Source organism: Bos mutus, chromosome 15, assembly GCF_027580195.1.
Source record: "Bos mutus isolate GX-2022 chromosome 15, NWIPB_WYAK_1.1, whole genome shotgun sequence".
Taxonomy (NCBI): domain Eukaryota; kingdom Metazoa; phylum Chordata; class Mammalia; order Artiodactyla; family Bovidae; genus Bos; species Bos mutus.
In genome coordinates, this window is record NC_091631.1 from 36,046,318 (window position 1) to 36,060,899 (window position 14,582).

At 45.5% G+C, this 14,582-nt stretch overlaps 1 protein-coding gene and 1 long non-coding RNA gene across 5 annotated transcripts in view; one reads left to right on the plus strand and one right to left on the minus strand.

The window, feature by feature from the left end:
- DENND2B (DENN domain containing 2B) overlaps positions 1-14,582 on the minus strand; it is a 171,073-nt gene that overhangs the window by 82,921 nt on the left and 73,570 nt on the right. The gene's annotated exons all lie outside the window — the stretch shown is intronic.
- LOC138991000 (uncharacterized) lies at positions 3,630-7,213 on the plus strand. Its single transcript, XR_011467037.1, has 3 exons — positions 3,630-4,567; positions 4,919-5,832; positions 7,085-7,213. It is a non-coding gene; the product is annotated as an uncharacterized lncRNA (long non-coding RNA).

Genomic DNA, 14,582 nt, shown 5'->3' on the forward strand with positions numbered 1-14,582 from the left:
AGGGCTAGCAGAAGCTGCTGTACAGCACAGGGAGCTCGGCTCAGTGCTCTGCGATGACCTAGAGGGGTGGAATGTGGTGGGGGGTGGGAGGGAGGCTCAGGGGCAGGGGATGCATGTATACTTATGGCTGATTCATGATTTGTACAGCAGAAAGTAACACAACACTGTAAAGCAGTTACACTCCAATTTTTTTAAAAAAAGGAATAGTTGAATGCAAAAACATCAGACACAAATGCCAAAGATCCCAAGACTCAAATGTGACATTTTCTAAAGCGGTTTGTGAACTGGTGCTGAAGACAATTCCTAAAGAGGAATCAAACCTACCTTGAGTAACCGCAGCTTTTTAGCCATGTAAGTGTACAAATGAAGAGCAAGCTGTGGGCACAGCACATATTTCTCCCCCTTCCCTAAGTTCCCAGTCTCCCTAAGGGATGCATGGGGAAGATGCTTCCTCCCTTCTTCTGGGCCAGCCAGCATGCCCACCAAGCAGTTCTTGACACACAAAGAGCCACCCAAGTCACATCTGACTCATGCCAGAGCTCTCTGTAATGAGGTATGACATGTGTCTAAGCTCTTGTATATTTTCACATTTGTAGCCTACAATTAGGCATTTCTGAGGGATGTAGCTGACTATGGTTCTGTTTCATGGCCTATAATTATTCACACAGGCATCAGAGCCCATCCAGGCAACTGTCAGGCTAGAGGCACTCTGATCTCAGACCTCACGGAGGAGGTTGCTCAGCTCTATAGTTAGTGACAGGCCTCCGGGGTCCACACTGCTTTTCCTGGGCTGCACATGCAGACGCTATCCCCTCTGTTCCCTTCACCAATCTTCCTCATCCACTGCCCAGCTCAGCACAGTGCAATCGCAAGCCCAAGGGTTGGCATCTCTGTGGACCCAGTATCCGCAAATATGGACCACTTTGCTGGACATACTCTCCATTACCAAGGCTGTAGTGATTTAAACAACTTCTCAAACTCCCTACAGATCTCTCGCCTGAGGAAAAATGGGTCACATCCACCAGCCCACAGAACCTTGCAGTCCACTGCTGTGCGGCTGGGCTGTGGGAGCCGACATGGGCCACCTCTCTGAGCCAGCCTCTCTGCCACTAGTTGCAGAGGCCTCGCTGCTCCTAAGGGCTCAACAGAATAATTCTCCCCCTTGCAAACACCCACCACCATGCTTCCTCTCTGCCTCCCTGGCTGGGAGGGAAGGCCTGGTTAGCCCTTAAGATCTGTCCCCTAATGATATTTCACATTTATATTTAGTTCCATTGAGAACTAGTTTCTTGATTCTTTAATGGAAGCTCAAGTCTTGATTCTAAATATAATCAATGATGCCGCCACTGGCCAGCACAGAGCAGCCGTGAAGTACAACTATGGCCCGCACTCAGAGCAGCACGCACTTTACGTATGAGCCCAATATCTCAACCACAATTACTATGCAATTTACCCTTCTTCCCCAACTCTAGTTCCAAGTCCTTCAGAGTCTAAAAAGTTTTAGACTTATCAAAACAACATTCATTGCTAGCTCATTTGAGTCTGCCAAACAAACCCCAGTGGTTAAATGCAAAAGGTATTTTCTCCATTTAACAAAGGAGACTAGTTCAGGGAGGCTGTCTTGCCCCCAAGGTCACTCAACTCGTAGGTACAGAACCAGGTCTAAAACTACTATGCAGTTCTTCATATGTTAATAAGTAACTACCTCATCTGGCTTACTGTAAGGATCAAAGGGCTAAAATACGAAAAGTACTTGGAATAACGTCTGGTCCAGTGTGAGGACTATGTTATTACTGGTGCTGTTGTTGTTATTATTAAGAATATTATTACCATCACCACCCAGAACCCTCCCATTTCAAACCTAAAGCTCCTTCTTCTCTGTCCTTGTGCAACTTCACAAGGATTACTCAGGGGGCAGCTTCATCTAACCTGAGTGAGTCTAAACCACGCAGTTTGCCTGTGGAATCTGGAACTTACCGGGCTTTCCATCTTACCATTCCACAAACTTCCCCGTGCTTTTGTGCACACTTGCATGCACACATATAACTACTCTTTTTGCAAGTCTAACTCTCTAGTCTCTCAGCCTCCAAGGTCAGGTATGCTATATTAGCCAACATTCTGAGGCTTGCCTTCCCTGCAGTTGCCAACTTTTCACTCATTTGGTTCCTCTCTTCTACAATCAGTTAATGAGTATCTGATTCTTTGGCAGGCACCGGGGAGGGTAATATTCCTTGCCCTCCAATACCAAATGAGAAGTACGGGAAGAGTGGGACACACAAGGGGAGTGAGAGCACAGAGGTGCCAGAAAACAACTCTGTCTGAGAGCAGCACAATGGATTTTAGAAAAGCAACGTCCAAATGAGAGTGACTAGACGTACCTGGGCAAAGGGAGAGAAGGACATTCAGAGCCAAGAGAACAGCATTTAGACAGGATTTCAAGGCTAAATTATACAGAACACGGTCATTTCACACTGCCAGCATGAAGGGGCTGTATGTGTATACACTTGTATATGTGTGCGCAAGAGAGACAGACAGAGACAAAGAAAAAGAGAAAAAGCAAAGAGCGAAAAATGAGACGTCGGAGGCTGAGCCCACACTGCCTGGGGGCAGCAGGCAGCTGGGACAATACACGTCACCTCCGCCTTTCCATGGTCTGAGTGGCAATCCCGACTCCTTGGTATGCTTACGGTGCACCAATTTTAAATGCAAAATCCTTTAACAACTGTTTTCTCTTTCCTTCTGTCTTCCCTTCCTTCTAAAGGTCTGTTTATCTCAATTCTCATTTCTGCCCCACTCTGAGCCCGGAGTTTTAGTGCCAATGCTTTTACACAAATCCAGCTTCACGTCCTGAGCAAAATATAATTTCATAGGAATGTAACTCTGGAATGATCTCATTGAAAAAGCACATCCAGCAAAGGCCATGAGCAAATTTCAGGCCAGCCCATTCACACCCAGAGCCAAGGAGATCGCAGACCCCTTTCCCTTAAATGGACAACATGCCTGGGACCCAGCAAAGCACACCAGCTGCCCACGGGTATTACCCTGCCCACAGTCAGCCTTCCTGCCTGCACCCTGAGGCCTGGGCCTAGAGCAGCGACCACCACAAACCATTCTGCACCGTACAAGGACAGATTTTCAGGAGAGCATCCAAGCAAACAGGCCTCACTGCCTAGACTCTCCCCATGTCCCTTGGGAGGGCTCTGGCTGCAGGCCAGGAAACATCAGCTGAAACTCCTAACACCCACGTCACAACCCTGTCAGGCAGAAGGTCCAGAAGCCAAGCTGGTGCGAATGCTCCCCACACCCACCTGCCTTCCCTACCTCTGAGAAGCTCAGCTGCTATCCACCTCTATTGAGACAGTCAAGAGAGTAGGGTGTTTGACTCTGAAACCAGATGGCAAAGCCAGGGCTAGTCCCTTCCAGCAGGACTGAGACAGAGTAGAACTGGAGAAGAAATAATATGTTAGAATGGACTTTTGAAAATTCTAGCTGAAATATCACTAAGCTGGAATCTTTGGGAAAAAATGTCCTTATTCCAAATCTGTACTTCACCCCCATGAATCCTCATAAAATGGACCAGAAGAGGAAGAAAAAAATGAATGGCTTGCAGGGCCGACAGAAACTCTATATATTATCTTTGCAACTTTTCTGCAAATCTGTAACTCTTCTGATATAGAATGTTTATTAAAATTAGTGGTTAGTCATTGTTTCCTCTGTAAGGAATAATGGGAAAAGAGTAGTCTGGGGTATGAATTCCAACTCTATTTCTACTAGCTACCAAGCTGTGAATAAGCTTTCGAGGCTTGAGCTTCCTTAACTCTGAGGTGGGGATGACAGCTCCAAGCACGAAGTATTCTTGGGCAGATTAAATAAGATACTGCAAGCAAAGCACTTACAACTGCCCAAAGTGCTTTCTTTCTGGGCAGTAGCAGTTCTCCAGTCTGGCCAGCCTTCTGGCCAGCTTTCACCTTGGGTTTTTGGCGACTGCAGTTGGAGGCCCTACCTTCACTCCACAGCCCTACAGTCTCTATGATTTACAGCCTTTTCCACACACGGCATCACAATTTAAGCCCACAGTAATCACCCAAGGGCTGAAAGCCACCTCACAGCGCGTTCCAACTAGCGAGAGCACACCTTTGTTGACAGAAACATGTTGTTCTCCTTCCTGCTTTCCCTTCCTCCAATAGGATCCAATGTCACTGCCAGGAGCTGAATTACTTCTATGAGGTTCACGGGGGTCAACCAGAAGGAAAGGCAGAAGTTGGCAGAGCTGGGCTTGCAGTACAATCAGCCGTCCATGTTAGGAGGCTGGCAGGGGAAGAAGTATGCTCTCAAAGTTGCCACAGAAGACTCTTCACCCCTCAGCAGCACCACCATCCCCAGCCCCTCACATGAAGCTGGACTGATAAACTACATTTCTGCCAAGTCAGTGGCCATAGTAAGTTCCCCAAAGCCAAGAGACAAGCCCTCAGGCGGGGCTTGAAGTTGCCCCCCAGCCCTGCAGCCAGGCCACTCCATGACTCTTGGTTCCAGGATGTGCTGTCCATTTTCCTCCTCCAAGACTGAGGTGAGTGGACAGGGGCCCCTTCCCACTCTCCTAAATGGGTGGGCTGGAGGCCAGGGAAAGAAAAAGGGGAGGAAAGGTATGGCTCTGATGTCACATTCTCTCTCTGAAAATCACTCACAGGGATATCAGGTCCTTAAAAACTCTCCTAAAACAAAGGAGAAGTCTAATCTCACCCTGAAAATTTAGTGTCCAAATAAGGGAGCAGTCAGTGCTAGAGAACTGTTAGCTTGTTCCAACTTTGAAAAGCCCTGTGAGAGAAGCAGTTCCCAGGCTTGGGATTCCACTGACAGGTTGTAACCTCTTGAAACACTAATGGGTACATTCTAGTGGCTAATTTCTCTGACCTTCCAGATGGCTGTACTGGGGACACGCCCCAGCTGAGGCCCAAGGACATTAGTTCCTGGCAGCGAGTGTGCAAGCGCTGAGCAGCCCAGCTGAGCCAGACAACAGCCCCAGCTCCAGAGGCTTCAAGGACACACTTTGGGAAGCAGAGTTCAGGAAGAAGATGTCCTTGGAGCTATTTCTTATTTAACCAAATAAGAGCCAAATATAGCCAAATATGAAGGAGCTAACTATGTCATCTGCTGTGCAATTTATCTCCAGCTAATCACCTCATACCAAGCTTACTACAATGGTCTCTGATTACCTAAAGAGCACTTTACCGAGTGCCAGCCATGGATGCAATATATAAATGTGAAGTGTTACCAGTATCATTACTAGTTCCCATTCTTCTTCCATCTCCTCCTGCTCATAAACAACTAAGTATTCTAGAATCTCAGTATCATCATCATGTTGCTCTTTGGGGCTCCTTAACTGCCCTGGGTATTCTCTGGAAGGACTGATGCTAAAGCTGAAGCTCCAGTACTTTGGCCACCTCATGCAAAGAGTTGACTCATTGGAAAAGACTCTGATGCTGGGAGGGATTGGGGTCAGGAGGCAAAGGGGACGACAGAGGATGAGATGGCTGGATGGCATCACCGACTCGATGGACGTGAGTTTGAGTGAACTCCAGGAGTTGGTGACCGACAGGGAGGCCTGGCGTACTGCGATTCATGGGATCACAGAGTCGGACATGACTGAGCGACTGAACTGAACTGAACTGAACTGCCAATCACGAGCTTCTCTGCTGGCTCAGATGGTAAAGAATCTGCCTGCAATGCAGGAGACCCAGGTTCGATCCCTGGGTCAGGAAGATGCCCTGGAGAAGGGAATCACAACACACTCCAGTATTCTGACCTGGAGAATTCCACGGATCAAACAGCCTGGTGAGCTACAGTCTATGGAGTCTCAAAGAGTTGGACATGACTGAGTGACTAACACACACACACACACACACACACACACAAACACCAATCACACCAAATCCAGACTCCTCTGGGTCCTCCAGAACCTTGTGAAATGCTACCAACCAATCTCGCTTCCCTCTTCTTCCTTCCCTGTTGCTCTTTCAACTACCCTCTTTCCCTACCACCACCACTCCCCTACCATCCTCCATTCCCCTCCATGCAAAGACACACAGACTTGCATACACCCCCTCCACATACACACACACAAATGCACTTCTATCTCCAGGTAGGACACCTCCCTGCTCCATACATGTCCATTTCTGCATCTGCAGCTGTGTTTTTATGCTCAAACCATTTCCAGCCTGGAGTTCTCCCCTTCCTCCCTGTTATCCAGATCCTACCCATGCTCCATAGCCCAGTATAAGGTCCCTCCCAAACTTCAGTTTGGGAGACCATCAGATCCACAAACAACGAGCAACCATGTGTCAGGCACTAGGCCACTCACTAAGGGCAGGGGAAAGAAAACAACACAACCCTCCATGCTCCTAACTGGTGGGAGGGGCCTCACCACGAACCTCCCTTTTCACCTGAACTGTGCAGGTAGGGGAGTCAAGAACCAGACCTCAGAGGCGGCTTGTTGCAACATTTGCAGGGGCAAAGGTGGGGGTGGGAAAAGAATTCCAGTTGGGTGAGGTGGACTTGCCTCTCCTTCAGCCTTTCTAAGGAGCTCCCCCTACCCCTCCACCGGGCATGGTGGTTTAGAACATACGCTAGCACAAGAACCATCATTCTTTCTGCCCACCTTGGGGAGCACTGTCTCCTGCCCTGCTTTGGAGTTTTATCAGCTTCAGAGGCCAGCAGAGTCCAATCTCATTCAGTTAAAAACCTTAGTCAACTACTCCTCCCAAGGACCAGATACTCAGCTTCATAGCCCTACCGTAAGTCAGGGAAAAGAAAGAAAGCAACCAACCCTTTCCTTGGGAGTTCCCAGACTTTGCATCACTGTGACTGCATAGCTACTGGGGGCCAGTGGGGGGCAACCCCTTAGGCACTCCAGGGTGGTGTGCGATTCTCAGACCCTAATAATAACTTCACTCCTCTCTCTCCTGTTCTAGAAAGGTTACTGAATGGGAGTGAGATTGCTATCATTATAGGAATAATCCCACATTCCTTCTCAATTATAAAAATAGGTAACTTATTCACATGTACCCTGGTCCTTTAACTTCTGCAGTAACAAGTGGAGTAACGCCACATGACATATCATATCAACGCAGCAGCTCTTTCCACCTGAATCAGAAACAGGAGAGGCTCTCCAGACATGCTCTTAGACTCAAGGAGGAAGGAAGAGAGAACACCGAACTGCCCCAATTTACAGTTCCAGCAGGAGAAACTCACAGTCTTCCTCCTCAACCATCCTCATCACAGTCCATCTACACCTCATGTCTCCAAAGAAGCTCCTCTCACATGAGACTCAACTTTTACTTCTTGTAACAGCTAACGATTCAGGCTCCAGCTAGTAAGATCACTCTTCCTAGCCAGGCTGAACTGGCATCAGGAACCATTCTAAGGAAGCTCACTCAAAACACCAGTCATGTGTTTGGGTGTGCAAACCTCAGGGGGCTCTGACAGGTCAGGGCTGCCAGAAAGGCCATGGCTGCTGCTGATCCATGTACACCACTTGTGGGTGCAACAAGGGATTAACGAGCAAAGCCTTTCAGAAAAGGCAGGACGGAAGGAAGAAGCTGCCGTCATCAGCCCTCGAGGATCACTAGCACCTAGCTCAAAGGCGTGTGTGCCTGAGCAAAGCTATATTCAACTGAAACAAGCAAGTCTCTGAAACCTGTGGCATCCAGAATTATGTCTTCTACTTTCTTGCCTCTAAGACTTTGCTTATATAGTTCTTGACCTCCCAGCCTGCCCTCTAAGGGCAGTCCACTGCTAAAGGCTGAAGGGAGGAGGGTCCAGGGCACACTATGCATCTTTAGAGACTTAGCTACACATTTCCAGTCCCCCTTCACTCAGCCCCTCCCCTGTCCTTGACAACTCCAATTTTCAGTCTCCACATATGTGTCTATGTGTCTGCACTTTATTTACACTACCCATGTCTGTTGTTAGCAACAGAAACAAAGTACTTTAAGGCAGAAAAGGCAAGCCAGCCAACTGGCCTGCTGCTCCCCATCCTGCTTCCAGCTCAGGGAAGAGGCTGTAAGGGATCCTTCGAGCTCCAATCGACCATGTGGGCTGACAGCTCCCTCGTACCAGGGGGGCTGGCAATGGAGCTTGTTCACCCCCAAGTCAATCACAGCGGTGTGGGGCCCCAACCACCCACCCTCCCTCTTCTCCCCTGGAAGCCATACCCTGAACACCTGACCTGCCTCTATGCTGACTACTGCTGGCAGGCAGACCTTCAAAAGCCAGAATTCAGGAAGCCCACCCTCCTTCCTTGTACACCAGGAGACTGTAAAGATGCACAGGCATTGACTCCCCTGATCCAGACTCTAGAGAAGTGACCCAAGGCTAAGTTTTACCTTCATATCCTTTACCATCTTCAGTTTTTCTGCTACTGATAAACTTCCAAGTTCTAGTATCAACCTCCTCAATAAAATCAACAGTAGTCACTGGTCACTGATCACTGCTTTGTTTTTAGCAGAGAGCAAATAAACATGAGATGTGATTCCTGAACTCAAGGAGCTCACAGTCTAACTCAGGGAAGCAAGACATAATAGGAAATAATTCAAATGTGAGTTCCAGACTAAAAGTGCTCAAAAGCACAGCGGGTGGGAGTGGAGGGGCTCATGAAAGGATTTCTGTGGGAGACGAAAAAAGAGACAAATTTTAAAGGACAAAGAGTAGTTGGACAGAATGAGACAAAAGGTTGTTTGAGATTTAGAGTCAGACTATGACTCAAGGTCCCAAGGCAGGAAGAATGGCAGCCCTGGGAGGTAAGGAGGAAAGAGAATAGCCTGACAACAAAAATAAAACGCTCCCCTCAGGGTTGTCATACCCTGTTGTCCCTCTGCTCCTGCCTCTGCCAAGAGCACGCTCGGTGCTTCCTTTTTCTACACTCCTCTGAAATCCTCTTGCCTAGAGTGCACAGAACACAGCCAGCCCAACTCCCTAAAACTGAAAACACCTAGGTGGAATTCTTGGTACTCAAGGATCCTGCCTCCACAACAGGACAAACTTCAATGGGTCAGGAGCTGGGTCTACTGTTCTTCTGGGCCAGGTCAAGCTAAGTCTGATTCTTCACTCGAGAGCAGGAAAAGGGGGATGAAATTTTAAATACAATCTCTGGTTTGCCATGACAACAGTCTCTCCTCTCTCCATTCACACTTACAATCATTCCTACATTCAACTAATATATACTGAAGACTAACCACGTGTTAACTAATGTACTTAGTGCTGGCTGGGACACCAAAATCCATCAAGCATGGGGCCATCCACAAAGAGCTGACATTCCAGTAAGATGGATACAAAAGACACATAAATACAACAAATGGCAGGAAGACCACTTTAAGTGCCAGTGGAGACATAAAGGCTGCGGAAATGTAGAGGGGGCTCGTTTCCAGTGAAAGAAGCCGAAAGGGTTCATAGAGAAGGCTGCCCTTGCACTGGTCCTGGAAGATCAAACAGCAAAAGGATAGAGGGGCGACCCTGGGCAGATGGGACTATATAAGCAAAGTCTTAGAGGCAGCAAAGTAGAAGACATACAAAGGAAAATAAGATGTTCAGTCTGATGGGAACTTATCGGCAAGTATACCAGGGAGGAGAGCTGGAAAGAGGGAAATCCCAGATCTTAGAGGCCTTTGAGAACCAAATTAAGGGTATTTTCTCTGGGAAATCAAGGAACTATTCTGAGAAAGGAATAATGGGTCAGGAACTGCTTCTGAATGATGAAGCCACATGCAGAAATCTAGGGGCTATACATCTGCTGCAACATGGATGGATCTAGAGTTTTGAGTTATTTCTTTAATTTTGCTGTTCAAAGCTGTGTTGGGGTTTCCCCTGTGGCTCAGTGTATTTAAAACGGATAACCAAGAAGGACCTACTGAATAGCATAAGAAGCTCTGCTCAATGTTATGTAACAAACTAAATGGGAAAATGTACAACTAATCACTTTGCTATAAACCTGAAACTATCACAATATTGCTAATCCATTATACTCCAATATAAAATAAAAGGTTAAAAAAAAAAGAAAGAAATCAAGAGGCTATAGCAGAAGTCTGTTTTTGTAGTCCACCAGGACTGAAGGCTGTAGTGAGGATAAGAGGGAGGAGGCTCAGGTAATCAATTACATGCCTGGAATTCTTGTCTTTGAGGTTCAGGCTGACAGAACAATAAGCGGGCAGTCCTAAGGGTGGGGCAAGGGCCAGAGGGAGCCCCGAAAGAGCTGTAAGTATTCAGGGGCTTGGGGAGGAACAGGAATTTCAGAGTTTAGGATCCTGAAAGTGGAATAGCTCCAAGTGATGAGGCCAGGGCTATGAGCACCTTAAGAGGAATGAAAATACAGTCTTTAGAGTTGAAAAGACTGAGGGACTCTGAGGCCAGAGCACTGAAGGATTCTCAGCATGAAGTCCCAAGTCCTATTATAGCAGACAGGAGACCTGTGAAGAAGGTTGTAAGCAACTAATGTGGAAGGCAAGAGGCAGTCAGCGCCAAGGAGGAGGACAGGAGATATGTGTGAAGGGAGAGACTGACTTCCAGTGGAAAAGGTTGCCAGGCAGGGCTGGAAGCAAGGTCAGGGAGTAGACAGTGAAAGTCAGTGGAGGAGAGGAAGCTGCTTCATTAGAGAGGGTCACAAAGGAAGTGACATCTTCAGGGAAAAGCCAGGTTTCAAGTGGGAAGGCTCAAAGAAAAGGTAGAAAACAAGAGGCAATACCACTTTTTGCCTATCAGATCAGGCAATCAAATGATAAAAGTAATCCCAGAGTCAGGCAGAGGGTGGCGAACGGGAGCACTCTCAGAACCTGGTGGAGGTACTGGAAACCAGCACAACCTTTCTGGAGGACAATTTAGGATTACATAAACTCTGATAAATATACGCTCACAATGATACCCTACATAAAGTTAAAAGACAAGCCATAGCCAGGAAGAAATTACTGAAAAGCATACAAAAGACTAAAAATGAGAACACATTAACTTCGAAAATCAATAGGAAAAAGGTAAATAACCCAACTGAAAAACAGGTATTAAAGATATGAATAGACAATTCAAAGGAAAGGAAACCTAAATAACCAATAAAATATGGAACAATGCTCAATCTCTCTGAAGTCAGGAAAATGCATATTAAAGCAATGTGATATTATCTCATATTAATTAAACTGGAAAATACTGAGAAGTACAGAATCTCCAAGTGTTAGCAAAAATTTAGGGAAATGAAAATCTGTATACATTGCTGGAAATGCATACAATCACTATCGACAGCAATCTGGTACAACCTAACAACGCTGAAGAATCACATACCCACTACAGGTGGCTGGTATACATAAACTCTTGTGCATTCTTTGTATAAGGCTGCTCATCACAGCCTTGTTTGTAACACACAAAAAATGGAAAGACTTTACTCATCTCTCACTATCATGCAATGACACATCATATACCAATTAAACAATCATTTTATACATGCATACTTTTCAAAAACAATAGTAAATGAAATAAACCAGGCTGCCAAAGGCTGCATGCTGGAATGGTGTCATGTGTATAAAATGTTAAAACACGCCATACTATACATTAATTATGAACATATATATACATATAAAGGATAAGATGCACATGGGAATGAGGCATATCAATTTCTGAGAGAAAAGGACTGGGGAAAGCTTAATCGTATCTGTCATATTAAAATTTTTTAAATAAGAGACCTGAAGCAAATATGATAAAATGTTAAATCTATTAAATTTGGGTGATGGGTGCACACAGGTTTTTATTATATCAACTTTTTTCTTTTGCTTAAAATATACTTAAAATTTTAAAGATGTTATTAAATAGTTCATGTACATTATATACTATTTGATATAGCAATTCCATTTCTAGAAATTTATCCTGAAATTATACAAACAGGGATAGATATTTAGACATTTACTACCACATAGCTTTTTTAAAAATAATTCTACTTATTTATGTCTTATTTTTGGCTGTGCTGGGTCTTCACTGCTACGCGGGCTCTTCTCTAGTTGCAGTACATGGGCTCCTCATTGTGGTGGCTTCTGCTGTTGTAGAGCACAGGCTCTAGGGCGCTCAGGCTTCGGTAGCTGCGGCACGTGGGCTCAAATAGTTGCAGTTCCCAGGCTCTAGAGCACAGGCTCAGGAGTTGGGGTGCACAGTCTCAGTTGCTCCAAGACGTGTGGGATCATCCCGAACCAGGGACTGACCCATGCCTCCTGCAAATTCTTTACCACTGAGCCCCAGGGGAAGCCCCAGCGTAGCTTTGAACAGCAAAATAAAAGAAATAACCCCAAAGTCCACTGTCAGGAGATTAAATAAATACTGATTCATCCATACAATGGAATTCTCTATGGAGCATTAAACATTACAAAGTAGCTCTATCTATGTCCCTGGAAGATACCCACGTGATATTATTAGTCGAGTGTTAGTTGCTCAGTTGTGTCCGACTCTTTGCGATCCCCTGCCAGGCTCCTCTGTCCATGAGATTCTCCAGGCAAGAATACTGGAGTGGCATGCCATTTCTTTCTCCAATTATTAGTCAAAGAAGGAAGCAAATAACAATGCTATGTTTATATTTTGAAAAAGTGTATCTAGAACATGTAAGAAAAAAGATCCAAAAGGATATATACCAAAAAATTAAATTATGCTATCTCTGGTAAAGGGATGATATGTGATTTTTACTTTCTTCCTAATATTTTTTGTTATGTAAAATATTCTGCAATGAACATGCATTTCTTTTATTATTTTAAAAAATCAATAAAGTTAATTAGTTTCGCACAAAAGAATAGAAAAAGGAAGAAGGAGTTGGGTCTGTCAATAGAAGGGGGATTTTACCTGGAATAATTCAAGAGGCTAGGAGAAAAAGAAGGAGATATTGAAGACAGAAGTGTAACAAAAGCTCTACAAAAGTGAACGTGTTGAGAGAGCAGGCCTCAGATGTTTTCATCCAGGGTAAGAATCTTTAGTAAGAAGAGGAAGAAGGTAAGAGGGAGGTGGGCAGCTGGGGATAGCTCTTTGTAACCAAAGGGCAGAGAGTATGTGTCACAGAAAACTAACAGTTCCCAAATTCTACACAAAATGTTGATAATTATTCATTCTCTATTTCACAGTTTCTGAATCTGGTATGGAGACTAGCTTCTTTTGGTGTAGCTCGATTAATGGAAAGAAGATTCTTGGTTAAGCTTCCTGGGTATAAAGTCCATCATAAGAACAGATCCCCAGGGACTTGCCTGATGATCCAGTGGCTAAGACTCTGCACTCCTAATGCAGGGGGCCTGGGTTCAATTCCTGGTCAGAGAACTAGATCCCACATACAACAACCAAGACACAGCACAGCTAAATAAATAATTTAAAAAAAAAAAAAAAAAGAACAGATCCCTGAAGAGTGGAGTTTTCAGCCCAAACTATCTTTCCTTTATTCAACTCACCCACACTCCCACCCCTCATACCCCCTCAGCTTTAAGGACATACCCAGTCATGACTGAATTATCTGTGATGAGGAGGCTGACTGAGGCAACAAAAGCAATGGCCTCACAGTGGCCTGACCTTGGTCTTGTCTGCACAACCAGGAATTCTATTTCTCTAAAATTAGTGAGAAAGGCAAGGAAGCCTCAAGGAACAGAATGAGAAAAGCGGGCTGGTGGGCAAGGTGGGTAATCACAAGCCAGGCTTGCATATAGGCAAACATGAACCATCTACACCCTAAACCAACCAAAAAGGGACTGGCCACAGAGCACCTACGAACCGACACAGATGTTCTCTTGCTATGTGTATCTTCCTTCTGGGTGCAGTACCTCTGTCACACAAGCCCCCAGAGGGTCAAGTCGCTGTTAAGAAAGCATGGCATGGCAAGGTACAACCTCTGAGACTCCAGGAGTATATGGTGAAACAAAGCCACTCTTTGCGCTGGCACACGCTGTGGGTTTCATTCAAGGAGTCAGCTGCCTGCATTTCCACAGCAGTCAAGCTTTCCACCCAGTCCCCAAATCCTGAATTTGGGCTATGCCAATGAAAAACCATCATCAGCATGTCTTTCCATTAAGAACTGACTGTATACAACTACAATGAGGTACCAACTCACACCGATCAGAATGGCTATCATTTAAAAGTCTACAAATTAAAATGCTGGAAAGGATGTGGAGGAAAGGAAATCCTCCTATACAATTGGTGAGAATGTAAATTAGTGCAGCCACTATGGAGAACAGTATAGAGGTTCCTTAAAAAACTAAAAATAGAGTTGCCATATGATCCAGCAATCCCACTCCTGGGCATATATTCAGAGAAAACTATAATTCAAAAAGATACACGCATCCCAATGTTCACAGCAGCACTATACACAATAGGTAAGAAGGACTGATGCTGAGGCTGAAGCTCCAATGCTCTGGCCACCTGATGCGAAGAGCTGACTCATTTGAAAAGACCCTGATGCAGGGAAAGATTGAAGGCGAGAGGAGAAGGGGACGACAGAGGATAAGACGGTTGGATGACATCACTGACTCAATGGACATGAGTTTGAGTGAACTCCAGGAGTTGGTGATGGACAGGGAGGCCTGATGTGCTGCAAT